At 36.3% G+C, this 15,025-nt stretch overlaps 1 pseudogene; it reads right to left on the bottom strand.

Moving 5' to 3' along the window:
• Nucleotides 1–970: 970 nt before the first annotated feature.
• On the bottom strand, nucleotides 971–13,114 carry LOC148767701 (uncharacterized; annotated as a pseudogene).
• Nucleotides 13,115–15,025: the final 1,911 nt, after the last annotated feature.

Genomic DNA, 15,025 nt, shown 5'->3' with positions numbered 1-15,025 from the left:
TTTTTTTTTTTTTTTATGAAAAAAAACAAAAACTAAAAAAAATTAAAATAACATAAAAAAATAAAACAAGAAAAAAGAAATCTTGGGTTGCCTCCCGAGAAGCGCTAAGTTTACAGTCTTCAGCCGGACTTTGTCTGCTTCTTTGTTCAAGCTAACGTGACCGAAGTCACTTGGCGATTCAATTCCCCTCCATGATAATGCTTGAGGCGTTGTCCATTGACCATGAACGATTTTTCGCTCTCGGGATCCAATAATTCGACTGCGCCGTGCGGAAATACTTCGAGTATGGTAAACGGTCCGGACCATCTTGACTTGAGTTTTCCCGGAAACAACTTTAGACGGGAGTTGTAGAGGAGAACCAATTGCCCCTTTTGAAATTCTCGATGCAATATCTTATTATCGTGCCAACGCTTGGTTTTCTCTTTGTATACACGATTGCTTTCATACGCATTCAATCTCAATTCATCGAGCTCGTTGAGTTGCAGCATTTGTTTCTCCTTGCACGCTTCAATATCGAAATTCAGCTTCTTAATTGCCCAAAACGCATTGTGCTCCAATTCAACTGGTAGATGACACGCCTTGCCATAAATCAATCGAAACGGTGTCATCCCAAGTGGGGTTTTGTAAGCTGTACGATATGCCCAAAGTGCATCATCTAATTTTCTCGACCAATCCTTCCGGGTAGGACTCACAACCTTTTCGAGGATGTTTTTGATTTCACGATTTGTGACCTCGGCTTGCCCGTTCGTCTGAGGGTGGTAGGCCAATGCGACTTTGTGCTTTACACCATACTTGGCCAAGAGTGCTTCGAATTGTTTATTACAAAAGTGAGTGCCTCCATCACTAATAATTGCTCGTGGCATTCCAAAGCGAGTGAAAATCTATCTTTTTAAGAAAGCACAAACCACTGCAAAATCATTAGTAGGAAAGGCGGCCGCCTCAACCCATTTAGATATATAATCGACGGCCACTAAGATGTATAGGTTATTGAATGATGGGACACAGGGCCCCATAAAACTATTTCCCATACATCGAAAGGCTCTACTTCGATCATTGTATTTAATGGGAGTTCGTGCCTCCTAGAAATATTACCATCTCGCTGGCATCTATCACAACTTGAAACAAAATTATAGCAATCTTTAAACAAAGTTGGCCAAAAGAAACCTGATTGAAGCACCTTTCTCGCCGTGCGCTCACCTCCATAATGCCCCGCATAATCCGAGCCATGGCAGTGAAAAAGTATATCTCCTTGCTCGCTTTCCGGTACACATCTTTGAATGACTAAATCGCTGCATTGTCTAAACAAAAAGGGTTCTTCCCAAAAGTAGAAATTCACATCGTGTAAAAACTTTTTTCGTTGATGAAAAGTAAGCTCGGGTGGAAGTACATGGTTAACTAAATAATTCACAAAATCCGCATACCATGGCACTTCTTGATTATTAATAACAAGCAATTGTTCATCCGGAAAATTTTCATTAATGCAAATTGGATCTTTGAATTCCGTTTCTAGCCTAGATAAATGATCGGCTACTTGGTTCTCGCTACCCTTACGATCACGAATTTCCAAATCGAACTCTTGCAACAATAACACCCACATAATAAGTCTAGGTTTTGCCTCTTTCTTTTCTATCAAATATTTTAAAGCCGTGTGATCCGTGAAGACAATGACTTTGGTGCCTATAAGATATGATCTAAATTTTTCGAATGCAAAAACAACTGCTAGCAACTCTTTTTCAGTCGTGGTATAATTCAACTGTGCATCGTTTAGGGTTTTACTAGCATAGTAAATTGAATGAAAAATTTTATTCTTTCTTTGACCCAACACGGCACCTACCGCAAAATCGCTGGCATCACACATAAGCTCAAAAGGTTCATTCCAATCGGGCACAACAATAATAGGAGAAGTTACTAACCTTGTTTTCAAGTCGTCGAAGGCTTTGAGGCATTCGTCATTGAAGTCAAATTTGACGTCCTTCTCCAACAAATTGCACAATGGTTTTGCAACCTTGGAAAAATCCTTGATGAACCGCTTATAGAATCCCGCATGTCCTAAGAAACTTCGAATCCCCTTTACGGAAATTGGTGGCGGTAATTTCTCGATTGTCTCGATTTTTGCTCGATCGACTTCTAACCCCTTCTTTGACACCTTGTGTCCTAGCACGATCCCCTCTTGCACCATAAAGTGGCACTTTTCCCAGTTGAGCACCAAATTTGTCTCTTCACACATGCGAAGAACCTTAGCCAGTATTTCGAGACAAGTGTCATACGTATCACCGAACACAGAAAAATCATCCATAAAAATTTCAAGACCACATTCAACCATGTCCGTAAAAATAGCCATCATACAACGTTGAAAAGTAGCAGGAGCATTGCATAAAGCAAAAGGCATACGTCTAAAAGCAAAAGTACCAAAAGGACAAGTAAAAGTGATTTTGTCTTGATCCTCGGGAGCTATGGCAATTTGGTTATAACCGGAATACCCATTAAAAAGCAATAAAATTCTTGACAAGCTAGCCTATCAAGCATTTGATCAATAAAGGGCAACGGGAAGTGATCTTTTCGAGTGGCTTTATTCAATTTTCTATAATCCATGAAAATTCGCCAACCCGTTACTGTCCTAGAAGGGATTAATTCATTTTTTTCGTTTTTTATAACAGTCATTCCCCCCTTCTTGGGTACACATTGTACCGGACTAACCCACGCACTATCGGAAATAGGAAAAATAATACCTGCGTCTAACCACTTGATGATTTCTTTCTTCACAACTTCCTTCATGATGGGGTTCAATCGCCTCTGTTATTCCACCGAAGATTTATGGCTCTCCTCCAATATGATATTGTGAATGCAAAAAGTTGGACTTATGCCCTTGATATCGGCAATTGTCCATCCTAGTGCTAGCTTGTGTTCTCGCAAGACCTCCAAAAGTCTCTTTTCCTGTAGACCTGTCAAAGATGAAGAAATAATAACATGTAAGGTCTCATGAGCTCCAAGATACATATATTTTAAATGAGATGGTAAAACTTTAAGCTCAAGTTTCGGAGGTTCGATCACTGAAGGCTTAAAAGTGACAGATAACGGGATCTCCGTTTCCAAACTCTCAAAGCGTGGTCTTGACAGCGGCTTTGCCGAATCCAACCAACATAATTGTTCCGTCACTGCTTCTTCCTCAACTGATGTTCCTACACTCAAAGATGCTTCCAACGGATCCGCAATTAAAGGTTCAACAAAATCAAAATTCAATTGATCTAACACATCAAAAGCAAAGCATTCATCACCCTCTTGAGGGTGTTTCATTGTACGGAAAACATCAAATTTAATCGTTTCATCCCCCAAAGACATAGATAAAATTCCATTATACACATCAATTATAGTTCTACCCGTTCTCAAAAAAGGTCTTCCCAAAATCAAGGGAATTTCTTTATCTTCTTCCATATCAAGAACTACAAAATCTGCAGGAAACATGAATTTATCTACTTTAACTAAAACATCCTCTACTATTCCTTTTGGGTATATGAGCGATCTATCGGCTAACTGTAAAGTCACAGATACCAATTTTATATCTCCTAATCCCAAATCTTGAAAAACCGAGAAAGGCATGAGATTAATGCTCCCACCTAAATCTATGAGAGATCTTGCAAAGAACTTACCTCCGATAGCGGCTGGAATCGTAAAGTTACCCGGGTCTCCAAGCTTTGGTGGAATTGGGCGAGTAAGAATGGCACTGCATTGCTCGAAAATGATGAAGATCATATTGATCTTGGACGTGATCCAAGAACATACAATGAGGCCGTATCGGATGCGGACATGGGACATTGGCTAACTGCCATGAAATCCGAAATGGACTCCATGTACTCCAACAAGGTGTGGACCTTGGTAGATCCACCTAAAGGAATTGTTCCTATTGGCTGCAAGTGGATCTAGAAGAAGAAAATTGGAGTGGATGGAAAGGTGTCGACCTATAAAGCTAGATTGGTAGCGAAAGGATACACTCAAAGGCAAGGTGTTGACTATGAGGAAACCTTTTCGCCAGTCACGATGCTGAAGTCCATTAGGATTTTGCTGGCCATAGCTGCGTGGTACGACTACGACATATGGCAAATGGATGTGAAGACCGCCTTCCTTAATGGAGATATTGAGGAAGAAATTTACATGGCGCAGCCGGAAGGCTTCATATCTTCTGGAAGTGAGCAAAAGGTTTGCAAGCTCCAACGATCCATTTATGGATTGAAACAAGCATCCCAAAGTTGGAACATTAGGTTCGACTCTGTTGGCACGAGATTTCTGTTAGTGAAGATTGAAGAAATCCGCCATACGTGGAAATTAAAGATTGGCAAAGATTTGTTTTCCATGTTTACTTTGGAATTAATTAGAGTCCTATTTTTGTAATATTGTTATTAGGACTTAGATTTATTTCCATGTATTGTATTCTAGTTAGGTATCTTTTGTATTTATCTAGAATAGAAGTAGAAATCGACTAGGATTCTATTACCTAGTTAATCGATTTCTTAGGGCTCAAGTTAGGTTTAGGGTGGTGGATTTCGTGCCTATATAAGGCCCTCAACCTCATATGAGTCCGATGGAGCTTTACAAAGAAAAATCCCAGCATAAAGGCTTTGAAGGGTGCAGCCCGTGCTGCAGCCCTGTCTGCACGGCAGGTGTGGCAACATAACAGGTTTCTTCTACCAGGCCATAAAGAAGATCGGCGTTTCGGGAGAAGTGCTTAAAAGATCTCGGGAGAGGTCGATCCGCCGTTTGAAGGGAGTTCAACATTGGAGGAAGTCCAAGAGTGCGGAGGAGGAATTGCTTTGATTATCAACAAGTTTGAGTCGTGTGCAAGAACGGCGTATCACATAAAGAGGGAGTCTTTAGTGTTTTATTAAGTCTTATTAATGTACACATAAATCTGAACTAGTTTTGCAAGTCCTCGTGGATGTAGGGTACGTTTGTATCCGAACCACATTAAATTCTTGTGTTTTTTATTCTGCTTTTAGTAGGTTAATTACTGTGATAACACAAGAATACTGTTGCCACTCCTAATGTCGTAACACGTAGTCTGTCTCAACAGAAGAGTAGATATCCATAGGCATTCAAAATTCAACAATTGGCATCAGAGCGGGTCACTAGATATACTTAGTGTCCGATTTTGGGTTTTGATTTATTTGCTTTGTTTATTGGATGACGTGTGTCCACAAGGAAGGTTGAGACGGAAGTCTGTCACGGCATTCACCCAATTCCGCTGCGCTGTAACATGCCCCGTGATGGGACACTCTGATAGAAGATAAAGATGGGTGAAGAAACGTGGTATCTATATTGCAGGGGGAGTACATCTCATCGGCCGATTGTTTCGGTAGCTTTTTCCTTCTCTTTTTCTTCCGTTTTTCTAACTATTACGTGTCTAGTGCCACGTGTTTAGTATATCAAAGTATACGAGGTGAAATTCGAGAGGAGGAAGACCGAAGATCGAAGAATCGAGGAGCAGCGCACGAGCCGAAGCCGCACGCTGCCCCACGCGCCGCCCCGGAAGACCGCGCGTGAGATTCACGCGCCGCCGTGGCCGTCTCACCGCCGCTGCCGCTGCACCGCTGCTGCCCCGATTGTACGGATTGGTTTCCGTAGCAATCTCGACTTGCTTAGCGCTCCTGCCTCACGCTTCAAAAGGTAAACACACGAACTCGAAGTTTTTGTTTCGTTTAAACGCTATATATATTCATGTTTGCTTTCGTATGATTTTATGTGATTATGTGTAATCGTTTTAAATCATTGCAAGCATGTTATTTGGTTTAAACGCGAGAATGTTAATTGATTTAAATTCGGTTAAATTAATTAGCATATATGTTGTTATTTAATTTCGCTGGAAGCGCAAAGGTACGCAATTAATTGATTTTAATTTGTCGGGCATGTGCTTATGTGATTTAAACTCGTTTAATTCGCATAAAATTTTTGTTTTCCGCTGCGTACGCGTGCCCGAAACCCAACATTTTTTGTCCGTTTACTTGCAAGTCAATATATTTTGTTTTGTTTTTCTCCCGTCAGTTTCTACATATTCCCAGTTGATTCTTCCATAAATATTTGTGAAATTCTTCCCACAACTCCGTGCTTCATCGATCATCTGTCTCTGCTCTAATATAATGGCCATACAGATTTCCCTTCCGTTTGTTGATAATTTTTTTTTTGCAATGCCTGCTATACGCCTCATGTTTATCTATGGTATATTTTGGTAAATTTTCTAATTTGATGACATTTATGCACTGAGTTATTGGGTTTTTGTTGTTTCGATGCATTACAATCCTCTTGAATGTTTACTTTCTTTGTTGTTTATCTATGGTATATTTTGGTAATTAGAATTGCCAAAGTTTCATCTTTTTTTTTTTTTTTTTTTTTTTTTTTTTTGGTATTTAAAAGTCATACCTACAAAACTATCATATTAAGTGATAATTGATCTTACATATAATGATATATGTAAGTAGTTGTCAAGTAATTATATTTGCCTTTTCATGTGTTATGCTTCAGTTAACCAAATGATTATAATTCATTCGTTTTTATGTGAAAAGAAATTTGGAGTATCTTTATTTATTCTTTAAGATGTATAAGCATTTAATTGTGGAGTAATTAATCCGTTTCTTTTGGGTACAGTAAATAATCTTAAAGCAGGTGTTGCTATATAATCTTAAAGTATGGCTCTTATTAACTTCATATTACTTGTTAGGTATTTGACAGGAATATTCTTAAGCAGCTGTGTTTTCATTCTTTCCCCAAAATAAAATTACCTTTCTGAAATAGTTTCAAAAACTTTCCCCAAAAAGAATTCAAAATTTTCTCTCTCTAACAGACATGATTTGACTGCTACAGTGAAAGCTGCCTTCACTAAATTACAAACTAAAATCACTTTATCCTTCAAATTTTTCTTTCAAAATACCCTTTTCCAACACCTTTTAGACATGATTTGACTTGCTAGTCTCCTCTCAAAACACAAACAAACTTTATTTTATTTTCAAATTCTTCTCCCAAAACATCTTTCTCCACAATAAAATGGAAATGGAAGCCCAAAAGCTTACCAAACACAACCAATGTGTTTTATGTTATGTATAACATATCTACATCACTTATCCCTGGGGTGGTTTTATTTTCCATGATTATTTTATTATTGAGTTATGAATATTCTTTCTAATATTTGTTTTCTAACATAAATTTCCTCAATATGGTCTCATACGGTCATTTATTTTTCGTGTTATTTATCTTACACAGTTTTATTTTGTGTTAAGTGCATATGATTCATACACTACGTTTTGTTACTATGAAAGATTGTGTAGAAGTTTAGACTCTGCTCGATAGAAACCAGGATTACGTTATGATCGATGTCCGAATAACTATTTGTTTATATAAGATTTGATGTGTTTTTCTTACTCTCATACAATGGTCTCAAATTCTATAGGTTTTACATTTTAATTGTTTTATGATTTTAATTGTCAGACATGCAACTGAATCAGTTTGTTATTTCTACAATAATTGAAAGATTTCGGCAGTGAAAAAAGCATTAAAAAATCTCGCACACAGTAAGATTTGCCCAAACAATACGCAATAGCACTTTACTTTGCTAATTTATTGTTTAATTTGCTAACTTATTGCCTTTTTTTTTTCCTAATAGTTTAAACGTGTTAACGATTTTTTAGACGACCCATACAATTTTGCCACAAAGAACATTTCAAGCACTTAGTCTATGAATCTTGCCGTTCTCCTCAGGTGTCTCTACACCTTTTAAGTTTTCGTGTTTTCACTAATACTCGATTTTCAGTACTTTTTCATGTTTTCATTTCCGAATTTCTTTATTACCGCAGTTTACACATTCTTTATTTTTGAATTTTCAAATTTCTCTATTTCTTTATTTTTAATTTTTTTTAAACATTCTTTGTTATTCAATTGTAATTTTTATTTCTCTTACATCTTTGTAACTATTTTTTTTAATTATTAATTTTTCTTAACTCTATTTGTTATTCCCCTTTTTTTGTCAATGACGTCGTTGTAAAAAAAAAAATTAAACTTTTTATGTTTCTACGAAATCGGTGATGATATTTTTGTAACTTTGTTTTCCTCTTCAAATCATACATGACTTTTCGCTTAATATTTTCTTCAAATATACTCATTTTAATGTCACGTGTTGAAGTTATTATTGTTTTTACTCTTTGCAATATCACCTCGTGCATCGCACGTGGAGAAATACTAGTGGTTAGTAACAACTTAGATTCCACGGTATCTTGACCAAGAATCGGAGATTTTATAATAAGTTAATAAGCGAATGCTTTATATACATTAGAAAAACGAGATTACAGTTAAATCTCTAATTAATACAGTCGGGATTAACAGAATTCTATTTATTTAGCGAAATATTTAATTATCGAATTAATGATTTAGTAGGCTTTTATCGAGTCGATATCAGAAGAAACTGTTACTTTAACGAGGTTATTAATTTATCGAGTATTAATATATCGAGTCGAGACTGGAAGAAACTATAATTTTAACGAGGTTATTAATTTATCGAGTATTAATATATCGAGCTTCTACTGTATTTAAATTTCATAGCAATTTTCTTTGAGTTGGTCGTTTTCGGTTTGCCACTAAACAAATTCATTTCAAAATAAGGTCATATTAAATTCAACAGAAAATGTTAATGTTGAAATACAACATAGAAGTCAAATACAAACAAAAATGTATTGATTGCAAGAAATGTAAGAAAATAAAATTGAAAAAAATAATTAAAAGAATTTAGAAAATTTATAAAAATGAAAATACGTAGGCATCTTATAAGAAATAATTTTTTAAACTTACACAATTTAGAAAAAAAATTGATAAAAAAGTACAAAGATATAGTAATACATGGATTTTTGTTCATCCTTCGCCGAGATAATATCACGGGGTTTGCAGCGATAACTTGGTATATCTATTATACGCCCATTCACTAAAATATGTCTATGGTTAATTAATTGGCGGGTTTCGGGAATAGTCGAAGCCGTACCCAACTAGAAAAGGATGTTACCCAAACGCATTTCAAGTAATTGTAGTAAAACTTGACCTGTTGACCCCTTGACTTCTTCGGCGATATGAACGTATTTAAGTAATTGTCGTTTTGTAAGACCATAGAATAAATAAATGATATATAAAAAAAGGAATAATCAATAGCCCTGAATTCTTAGTAAATAATTAAAATAGAGAATTTATGTGAAGTATGATACCTCTAAACATAACATACAACGGAGTAATCGTAAAACATCGGATTTAATATCCACAAGTAAATACTTGTGAACTCCTTTAAAATGTGAAATATACATATATAAACAATATTATTAGGATAAAAAAAATAAAATAAAAATAAAATAAATGATCTTACCTTTTATGAATGTATCTTACACATATTCTTCGTACAATCAAGTCTAGCCTTCAGCACAAATTAACGGATTTTATAAGTTATGTACTCGAGATGAGTTCATACAACATACTCTAAAAGAGATATTGAAATAACTCTAGTATATCTTTTTTTTTTTGCTCTCATTTTCTCTTTTAAAATCTGTGATAAAAACTTGCTTTGTGGACATGCATGTATTTATAGACTTCAGAACACGTCAACTACCTGCATGCCATATGTTAATTAAGCGCATAAACAATTGCACTAAGATATATGTTCACTACAAGAAAATGTAAAATAGGCAACGATTTCTATATCGACGAAATTAGTTTCGTTGCCAATGGTTATATTTTAGCAACGAAATATAGTATTTGTGGCTAAAGATTAACATTTTTGCAACAAGATGTTTTTGTTGCATTTGAATTTCATAGGCAACGAAATATATTGTTGTGAACAGTATTATATATATTTCACAACGAATTTCATGTAAGACAACAACTTGTTTTGTTGCAAAAGAGTATTTCTTTTCGCTACGATATATATTGTAGTAAATACATTTACAACGGCAACAAACTTATTTTGTCATTCAACATGTTATCAGAGTCAGACCAATTGAATATACGAGTTTATGTTATATAATAGCAGTAGACTATAGATAAAAAAAAAAAAAAATTATTTTAATTGTGATCATATATACATGTCACTGTTTGAACAAACAAATACAGACGAAAAGCCACATACGCCAGTTTTTTGTGTTTTACTAATTTTCTAGCCTTACTTTTTCTGTTCACTTTTACAGGGCAAAATAAATAAACAAAAAAAGAGAGAGAGAGAGAGAGAGAGAGAGGGGTGGTGGAATGGTCCATATATACAGTTATAACTATAATTGCCTATGTGTATGAAGAATTTAAGTTAGATTCAAAACTTTAATCTCCTCTGATATAGGGATGTGTGGTCCAATGTACTATATATGTGTAAGAAGATAGACAGATTATTAAAATATGTTTTATCTTTTTATATTTTTGACATATTTTCTAAATTTTGATATACAAAGCAAATAATGTTGTGACAACACTATTAGATCGAGCTTTCTTCCTCGGATGATAATCAGTGTTGTAAGTTGTCGAACCAACCCCCGGCGGGGGAACAAAGTTGTTGCCCCCGCTGCTTGAGTGACCATGTTGAATATTTTTCCCGTTTAGGTTTTCTCCGTAAATATTCGGCAACTGAGGGGCAACATTCCTCGTATTATGCGCATGCATGCCAAAGTTATGCCCCCCATGTTGTCGAAAATAGTAAGCAGCAGAAGCCGCCCGATGATCGTTTGGCATGTAATAGGGATTTTGATTGCTGCCCGGATTCTGAATATTTGGCATGCTGCCCGGATTCTGAATATTTGGCATGCTGTCCGGATTCGGAATATTTTGCATGCTGCCCGGATTTTGAATATTTTGCATGCTGCCCTGATTCCAATTGTTTTGCATGCTGCCCGGATTCCAATTGTTTTGCATGCTGCCCGGATTCCAATTATTTTGCATGCAACCCAGATTCCAATTATTTTGCATGATGCCCGGAATCCCATTGTTTTGCATGCTCCCCGGATTCCAATTATTTTGCATGATGCCCGGAATTCCATTGTTTTGCATGCTCTCCGGAATTCCATTGTTTTGCATGTTGCCCGGATTCCAATTATTTTGCATGATGCCCGGATTTCCATTGTTTTGCATGCTCTCCGGAATTCCATTGTTTTGCATGCTGTCCAAATTCCGCTTATTTGGCATGCTCCGATTAAAAGTAGAGCTCAAATCACTGCCAAAAGAATAAAAACGAGACCCGTCGTAAATATCGTGACAAGGCAACTGCTGAGAATTAAAATCAGGGCTGTTAGGAAGTTGCAGCCAATCAAGGTTCAAGTCAACCTCATCTGAAAATACTAGTTCGAATTCCGGAAATTGATATTCTTTGGAAGACACATCGAAATTGGCAATGAATAGTTCGGGATCGAAACGATAGTTCTCGTTTAGAGGTGCCGCCGCATCACCGCTAGTATTATCAACGCGCAAATCCGAGGCAGCTACTTCTTCGGGTTGTGGCTGCTCGTCTTTTTTATCGTTAGCTTCTTCAACAACAACTTCTTGCGCAACAGCTTCTTTATTCGCACGACGAGCTTTACTCTTTTCCTTGACCGGATTGTCGGCCGATTCACCCGTTTTTTCGTACACACGGCACAGCACAAAATCGTCCAACTGCACACCAAAAAATAAATAAAATTAAATAAATGATTTTAAATATATATAGTGAAGAAAATTGAAAAAAAAAAAGAAAATAAAATAAAACCCTCATGTCAAGTTTGTCGGTTCTAGGTCGAGCTCGAGAGGGTTCGTTAGATCTGTATTCATGCATGATCCAATTAGTCTTGGTGCCAGCTGGCGGTTTTCCTTCGTAGAAGACTAGCGATTTCTTGTAACCAGCAATTTTGTCGTCGGAAGAACAAATAGATTTATCGGAACCGGTTGCTTTCCAATAACCGGTGCCTGCAGATCGACTAGGGCGGGACCCGTTTTTGTACTTTCGGTCCCTCGGTGTAAAATAATACCACTCATTTTCTCCAAGTTTAGGATAGATAGCTATCCAAAACGAAAAAAAATAAAAAGAAGGGAAAAAAATAGATATAATTAAATTTGCATGTGTTAAGTTAAATCTTTAAGAATATTTCAGATGTGTTCTTCACACATATAAAGTATCTATACAAGATATCATGTGAATGAACTCAATACCCACAGAATCTAAAATCTCAACCAAATAATACAAAATAATAATAATAATAAAACAACACATGTTAAATCTTCAATGATAGACTGTATTTTCAAATCTCAATTTAAAAAATAAATTCAAATTTGTTGAATCTAAAATCTAAAATCTCAACCAAAAAAAATAAAAAATAAAAAATAAATATGAATTTTAACACGTGTTAAATCTTCATCTTCAATGATAAATCCGACTCTATTTTTACACACGTGTGAAACCATAGTAACTCATCATGTAGAATCCACGTAAAGAAAAAAAAAAACAAGACTCTAAATTTTCAATAGAAAAAAAAAGAAAAAAAAAGAAAACAGTTGAACATTTTAGCAAGTATTAAATATATCAAGAATATATCGATTCTGCGTTTCGTCACACTGATGGATACTACGAAAAACAGTTGAAAAACCCAAAAAAAAAACACATCTAAATTTTCAACTTTAAAAAAGTAAAAGAAAAAAAGGAAAACAGTAAGTACATTTCAGCACGTGTTAAATATATCAAGAATATATCGATTTCTGCGTTTCGTCACACACACGGATACTACAAAAAACAGTTGAAAAACCCTAAAAAAAATCCTAAAAAAAAAAACACTAAAAAAGAGAGAAACAAACCTCCTACTGTCTGAGGATTGGCCTGATAAAGATTGACGTCGCTGATTTCCGGTACGGGTATATGCTCGTCTCGAATCCGCTTCCTCAGATAATCGACAATCAGCTCTACGTCTTTCGGCGCGAACCGGTATCCAGGAGGGTACGGTTTCGTTGCGTAATTACCATGCGGCCGCATCGGAATCACTACTTGGGTACTGTTAGTTTCAGCTGGGGATAATTCCGCCGCCGGAATATTCTCAATTGTTGTTGTAAACCTACTATTAAAAACCACAATGTTTGTAAAAACCACAATTAACTTCATTCCATGTTTGTGAACTCTGTAAACATTGATTCATACATTTAACAATAAAGGAACGATAAAAGATAGCATAACCACAAAACTAAACCAACAATCGAATTACTGTAAAATAAAACCAAACTAAACCCTAACAACAAGCTTATTCTTTCCCGTTTCCTAAACATTGGAGTTTGTTGTGATTCAGAATTCTATTTGGATGAGGCTTCTACGGTTAAATTGAAATATCGTTTACTTTTATAAATAAATAATTAAATAAATACTTGAAAAGTTTAAAAATTAAATAAAATGTGTGGAATTAGATATCTTTATATATAAAAAAAAAAGGTTTTGCCCCGAAACCCTAATCCTATTTTTGTGAAATATTTGCAACCCTAGGGTTATTTTTGTTAGAGTAGGTGACCAACAAGCCAACGTGTGGCTGTGGTCTTTCATATTTATTAATGTAATAAACAAACCTTTATTCGTATCAATGATAAAACACCTTGGGATTCTATATCTTTGTCCCTTTGTCACAAGCATAGATATAGTCCTTACAGTTATTACAAGTACTAGTAATTGATCATTAGGATCGTGAGATATTTACTTAAGTATTATAACTGTTAAACGTGTTCCTAGTCGAAGGGTTACGCCACTAATGAGGATATCGGCCTTTCCCATTAAGACTAGCACTTAGTGTATGTGTAGTGCATCTCATCAGTAAACGGTATTGTGATATCGGCATACATAAGTGGGTTCTCGTAAGTTGACGAGTTGACTGAACTCCCTCACCCTAGAAATCTCTAAGTGGTTCTCAATAATCGAGTAGAGATATCTATGGTATAGTTGTACACCATTAGTCCTTATGACCTAGACATCACCGTGACTTCACTAGAGGACCAGCTGTATCGTGACCTGTCCCTGAGTTCCACCGAGGACCATCCCAAGGGCCAGTGTTCGTGCAGTCCGAAATCTAGTGGGAGGTCTGTGCATTGTAGTCGGGGATTCGATCGCTAGAATAGTCTTGGATGTCCTGTGTGTTCTGAAATTTTGTAATCATTCTAAGTCTCTGGCCAGAGCTGACTAAGTGATGATTAGAGAATTCGATTCTCTAAGTCATGCACGTAAGGATTACAACACTTAGAACGATCGCACCGTCATTGAACATATAAAGAGGTCTCGATGGACCAATGCCTCTAGTTCGATCGGGACATATGAATCGAAGGGACCGTACTGTACGTTAACTATATCTGAAGGTTCTTGCAGGCACTTCATTTGTATCTAGGGAATCATGACGCGTAGTTGCTAGACGCCAATCTTGATTCGTTGGGTGATTAAGGTGAAACGAGTTTCATCTTAATCGAAACTCTAAGGAACGAGTTTTGACCACAAAGGGTTGTGGGCCCACGGCTAGCTTACACCTGAACCATCGAGGGTCACACTGCTCGTGCACATGAGATCTTTGAATAAACGGTCAGAGATAAAATAGTTTATCTTTGCATGATTGGAAGTCAATACGATTGAGTCCAACATTCGTAATTTGGAATTATGAATGAGAATAAGAAAAGGAAAAGAATAGGCAAACGTGTTAGTGAACTTTCTAAATCGGGAAGTTTCCAAATTTAGAAAGTGCACTGAACTAGGGTTTCCACTTTTGGAAAGTTGGAAAATGAAAGATGGCACTCGTAATGACGAGGATATTATAATGATTCCGAAAATGTAATTGTTGCAATTTTCCGATCATTGAATTGAGAGAGACGAGCAAGTAAAGAAACTAACGAGCTTAAGTTGTTGGGCCCGGTCCAACTTAAGCCCGTTAGGGTTTTATGCAAGGGACTATAAATACTTGATTTATAGGCCTTGCACAAACACACAAGACCTAACCCTAACCCTAGCCGTCCACCTCTCTCTCTCGGCCTCTCTCTCCCGCGGCCACCT

This window comes from Erythranthe guttata, chromosome 10 (assembly GCF_056151865.1).
Source record: "Erythranthe guttata isolate IM_541 chromosome 10, IM_541, whole genome shotgun sequence".
Classification (NCBI taxonomy): Eukaryota; Viridiplantae; Streptophyta; class Magnoliopsida; order Lamiales; family Phrymaceae; genus Erythranthe; species Erythranthe guttata.
Note: the sequence above shows the minus strand (reverse complement) of the source record. Positions and strands in the feature narration are given on the sequence as shown.